This window comes from Glycine max (assembly GCF_000004515.6).
Source record: "Glycine max cultivar Williams 82 chromosome 20 unlocalized genomic scaffold, Glycine_max_v4.0 Gm20_scaffold_142, whole genome shotgun sequence".
NCBI classification, from domain to species: domain Eukaryota; kingdom Viridiplantae; phylum Streptophyta; class Magnoliopsida; order Fabales; family Fabaceae; genus Glycine; species Glycine max.
In genome coordinates, this window is record NW_024464701.1 from 39,639 (window position 1) to 46,092 (window position 6,454).

At 32.4% G+C, this 6,454-nt stretch overlaps 1 pseudogene; it reads left to right on the plus strand.

Annotated features, from left to right (window-relative positions):
• Positions 1–1,936: 1,936 nt before the first annotated feature.
• The window catches only part of LOC106797647 (uncharacterized), a 10,210-nt pseudogene continuing 5,692 nt past the window's right edge, over positions 1,937–6,454 (plus strand).

Below are 6,454 nucleotides of genomic sequence, written 5' to 3' on the forward strand. Positions count from 1 at the left end.
AATGTTGTTGTTCTTAGATACTCAAATGACATAGATTTGATCAATGATGTGGTGGAGATGCTGCCTGATGCTGAGGTAATGTTTTGTAAAGCATGTTGCACCCATTATTGTCATATCTGTTACCCTGAACTTATATCTTATATAGGCAATTTCCAAGGTTCATGGTCCTATTTTTGATTCCGATAATCCTCCGATGATCCTTCCCAACTTGAATCTGTAAGTTGACACTGTGATAGTGTTTTCCAGATTCTGTGTGTGTTGGCAGAATCTTATTTAAAAACTCCATCGCCTCTAATTCCAAATTTAGTTTATTGATCAGTGTAAGTGTTATGCAATAATCTGTGTCTGTCACAGTAGATCATGATTCACTTCTGGGTCTTCCATTGACACCTACAAAACATATTACATCTTATGACTGTGATGATGAACCAAAAGGTTCTCAGATTTCACCGACCCAACTTTCATCTAACAAATTAGCAAGACATGAATAAATTGAATGAATGCAGTTACTTGCATTTTTTTTGCGTTGTATGGATTCTATTATTTGGAAGACGTGCAATTGTTGAAACATTGACGTTCTTTTCCTGTATTGTCCATATTTAACATTTTGTCAGGGTGGACATATCTTATAGATTCCTAATGGTGGAAGCAGGAATTAACTTTTGGTTGTTTAGATATCTTTTGTGTTAGATTGTCCAATTTGAATTATATTTTTTTATCAGTTCCCAACCCGATTACAAAATCATTATTAATAGACTGTGGTTTATTTCAGCATGACCATAACTGATATTAATTAAGAAAATTAAATCAGGACAATGAATTATTACACCCTTTTTCCTTTAAAGAAAATATCTTTTCCGTGATACGGTAGCTTCTTGCTTCCAGTTCTCCATAATCTCTTTCTTAAAACTCTATATATGTGTTAACTTAGCATTGGAACCTGTTGTGCGCTTGCAGTGTGGAGCCAAAAGTTGTTTTCCCAAGCTTAATTTCATGTGTTGATATTATCCAATTTAAATTGTATTCTCAATCATCTGTAAAATCAAATATGATGCACTTCTGGGTCTAACACAAATAGCATTAATCGCTCATTCGAACAATGGCACCTGATACGATAAAACCAGAATAAATATGATACACTTTTTTTTTTTATCATAATGTCAAATTAAGCAAGGGGATTTTTTTTGGAGTTCACCAAAATTCATTCTCCCTACTTCTGCACACAAAAGATCTTTGATATTAGATTTTGTGCAAATGTCAGCAAGCCATGGCTCTACATACAACTATTATCATTCCTGTATCTCCAATTTTTGTAGCTATCAATGTTGAACCATACACTTAGCCCCTCAGCTAGCCATTTCTATTATTTTCAAGATTTGTTTCATTCTTTTTAATTAATTTGTATCTTGGTAAAGTACAACAATTGCCATTAAGAACGTGAAAATTTTCAATATAGAAACAAGTCTGATTCAACAATAAACACAATCTTAATTGCTCAAATTTATGAAAAGTTGTTTTGGTTTGGGATTGCCTTAACCTGTTTGTGCCCTGTTTTGTTCTGCATCGTTCGAAGAAAAAAAAACATACATCAAGCTGAATGATATATGCTATAAATGTGATTACAAAAAATCCACTACATCTTTCATATTAGCTTTCCCATCAGTCTCACCAACCGATGCTTCTACATGCAAGTGTCATCATTCCTATATGCAGATTTTCCCAGCTGTCAATGTTGAACTATAGTTCTTGGCCTTCAGCTGTCCATTTCTCTTATTTTCAGAATGTCTCACATGCATTCCAGATTTAGTTTAGTATTTCTTAGTTGATCTCAATCCCCATTTTCTCATTAATTTATAACTTAACCAAGTCAACAATTGCCATTAACATCACGGAAAAGTACCAATTCAAGGACAAGTTTATTTCAGCAAAAGCCAGAATGAACAGAAAACGTATCATAGATAAAAAACGACAACCTCAGGCTCAGGCCCCTCCACAGCCAATTATGGACTCTACTTCACAATCTAGGAATTATCACAGTAAGAAACTATACGAACCATCTTGCATGTAAAATATATTGCTTTCAATTAATTGATTCCATTTAACTTTGATTTATGTCTATTTATAAGCAATTGAATCTGATTCATCAGAGGATCTAAGTTATGAATCAACACAAGGTACCATGTAAACAAACTCCTTTATTCAACATTTTTTCATCCATGAAATCTAATAACCATATGTAATTGTAATTCTTGAAGGATCCGATTTAAATTTTTCCGCTGGAAATGAAGATTGCCAATCCTCTCCCAATGACTCTGCAATTAACACTGAAGGTGAGAATTATAATTCTGACTCATTGACAACCATATCAGTTGAGATATTTTTTTATCCATCTTATCAATTGTTACCATCATCCTTGCATATGTCATTAAACAATTTCAGGCTATTCTGATCTTGATGACCAACTAATGCAATGTAGACACTGTAATGCAAAAATGTGGTATAATGAAATAATATCAAAACATAAAAATAGTAGAAGCCTGAGGTTCAACTTATGTTGTGGAGACGGCAAAGTTAAACTTCCATTATTACAAAATCCACCCTAATATCTCCATTTCTCTTTGATCATAATTCAGCTGATGGTAGAAATTATCAACAAAACATACACACATATAACATGATGTTTGCATTTACTTTTGCTGGTATTAAGCTAGACAAATCAATTAATCATTCAAGAGGACCTCCTACAATTATAATTCAGGGTCAACCATGTCATCGCATAGGCAGTTTATTACCAATGTCTGGAAAAGAATCCAAATTTGCACAATTATATATCTTTGACACAGATAATGAAGTACAAAATAGAATTAATGTCATCAGGTACTGATTCTTTCATTTCTATAATTATAAAAATCATACATTCATGACAGATTTTCTTTCAATTACATATCAGTTCTAACATTACTTTTTTCAGCTAGCATGATGGAATTCAACCACAAATTGTTTCAAGTTTAGCTGAAATGCTGGATGAACACAATGCACATGCTAAAAGTTTTAGGATGGCTAGAGATAGATTGGCAAATAGTGATGTGGATAATGTCAGATTAAGATTGATATCTACTTGTGAAAAGGATGGTCATACATACAATGTTCCAACTGTTTCAGAAGTTGTTGCACTTATTGTAGGTGATTTTAATCCCAACTCAAGAAGAGATATTATTGTTGAGACTCAAAATGGACAGTTACAAAGAATACATGAATTGCACTCTAGCTATCTAGACCTACAATTCCCTCTGCTTTTCCTTTATGGTGAAGATGGATATAGGCCTAACATACTTCACCATGCAACACCAGACAACAAAAAAAAGAAAGAGAAATCGTCTCACTATGAGAGAATGGTTTGCTTATAGACTTCAATCCAGATCAAATGAAGCTCAAACTTTATTGCATTCTAGAAGACTATTTCAACAATTCATTGTTGAAGCATATACCATAGTTGAATCAGAAATACTTAGCACATCAGGAACAACCAAAAGAAACTCAGAGTTGACAAGTATTGTAGCTTACAAAATTCACTGGATGCTGGGACAAGCCAAGGTTTAAATAAAGACAAGAGAGTAATTCTGCCTTCTACCTTTGTTGGCAGCCCCCGCTACATGGATCAGCTATATTTTGATGGTATGGCGGTATGCAGCCACGTTGGTTTCCCAAATCTTTTTATCACTTTAACATGTAATCCAAATTGGCCAGAAATCCATAGATTACTTGCTCCATTGAATTTGAAACCAGCAGAGAGACCAGACATTATCTCACGAGTTTTCAAGTTGAAATATGAAGAAATGCTTTCAAACCTAACAAAGAATCACCTACTTGGAAAAGCAGTGGCATGTAAGTTGATAGCAACTTTTTCTATTAAACTTAGAATTCAATTTATTATTTTTCACTTTTGCTCATCCTATAACATAATTGTTACATATTTATATGTTATTGTTTTCTAGCTAATACTATAATTTAACAATCACAAATATGCATACAATAGAATTCCAAAAACAAGGACTTCCTCATGTCCATTTATTGTTGTTTTTGCACCCAGACAATAAATATCCAACTTCAGATGAAATTGACCAGATTATATCAGCAGAGATACCTTCAAAGGAAGATGACCCAAAACTCTATAGATTGGTGCAAAATCATATGGTTCATGGCCCATGTGGAATTATACACTTTGAATCTCCATGTATGAAAGAAGGAAAGTGTAGCAAATTTTATCCTAAAATGTTCCAACCTCGCACTCTTTTAGATGCAAATGGTTATCCAGTATATCGTAGGAGAAATGATGGTCGTACAATTTCAAATAATGGTGTTATCATTGATAATAGACACATCGTACCTTATAATCCGAAGTTACTGAAAAAATACCAAACGCATGTCAATATTGAATGGTGTAATCAAAGTACTTCAATCAAATATTTATTCAAGTACATAAATAAAGGGTATGACAGAGTTACTGCTGTTATGCTTTATGATGGCAATGATGAAATCCAGAATGCTACCAACCAGAAAGATGAGATTAAAGAATATATAGACTGCAAGTAGCATTAATTTAACATATGTAATTAATGTGCCCATTATTGTTTTACTAAATTAATGTATATGCCAGATACATTTCTCCTTGTGAAGCTGCTTGGAGAATTTTTGGTTTTCCAATACATGCTAGGAAGCCTGCTGTTGAAAGATTATATTTCCATCTTCCAGGCCAACACTAGACATGGCAATGGGGCGGGGCGGGGACGGGTATTGTCTCCCAAATCCCCGACCCTGACTTTTCAACATGTCCCCAAACCCGTACCCAATACCTGACAGGTTTTAAATTATTATCCCATCCCCGTATCCATCGGGTATCGAGTATCTCCGACCCCAACCCGTACCCGATTCAAATTAAAAAAAAAATTAAAAAAAATTAAAAAATTGATTTTAGAAAAAAAAATTGATTGTTAAATATTTATTTTCAACTACTTATATATCATTAAATTTATTATAGTGTATGTGTCTACAAAATTCGTTAAGAAATGAATATTAAATTATGTAAAAATTCTAAAATAAAATTAACTAGTAATAAATAAAATTAAGACTAACACATTTGTCTAGCGTGATTCCATAATTTTTTAAGGTAAATAAAATACGTTAAATATGAAACAACATAATTCAAATGTTCATTAGTTCAAATTACACCAAATGAGAAATAAATAGAAAATGAAAACAATGTCCATCATCAAAATCACCACTAACTTCTCCAAAGATGTCATCAACATTTTTTCTTCAACGCTCAACCTGGCATTTATAAAATCAAACATCATATTTTAGATGTTTCAAATCTTAAAATCATACATCGCATTAGTAAATAAATATAGTTATTACTTTACAGATCAACAATAATGTCTACTAATCTTGCAAGCATTGAGTGATGCTACTGATCGAAGATCCACCTATATTTTACAAAATTTGAAAAATTAGATATGTATAATGATATTAAAAAAAATTTAGAACAACTAAAAGTGAATATACCTTCATCATCGAATTCAATCTCATCAGTAAAAGTTGATTCTTCAATTGATCTAGAACCTATAAATAATAATTATAAAATAATAAATAACAAGTTATAAGTTTTAAAAATATAAGCAATTCATAAAGTATCACATAAGCATTCAGAATTTTACCTGCATTCTCTGAATTCCATAACCAACTTTTAGAATACATCAAAGCTTCTAGAGTAGTATAATGAAGTCGGCTATGATGAGGAGTTAATATCTGACCTCCAATACTAAATGCCGATTCAAAAGCTACAGTGGAGATCGGAATAGCTAACACATCCCTTGCAATTGCTTGTAGTGTTGGATACATTAGCTCGTTCAATTTCCACCACATTAAGATATCAAAATCTGAATTTCTTGGTAAAACTTCATCCTCTAAGTAATGATCCAACTTCGTTTTCATAGTTGAGGTTCTTGCCCTTTCTTTCTTTCAATGTATCTATCATAATCACACAATTTACTCTTTCCATCACTAACCACATCTAGTGATTCAAAAGAACTAGTAGAATCTGGATGCTTTTTGGCTTGATATTCCGAAATAAAATCATAACACAAGTTTCGGATCCTATTAACTTGTGAAAAATAATCCATGGGATAAATTGATTCAAAGTAAAACTCAAGCAACTCCATTTTGTATCTTGGATCTAAAACAGTAGCAACTCCCATGATCACATGAATAACACTCCAATAAGAATCAAATTTTTGTAACATCTTTTCTGCTATTTTTTGAATCACTTCATTAGGGGAATTGACCCATTCAAATAAAGTCATCTTGATCTCACAAATTTGAGGAAAATAAATGTTGGCAGTTGGATATTTTGTACCAGAAATCATTTTTGTACTATCTTTAATATGGCCAACCTCTT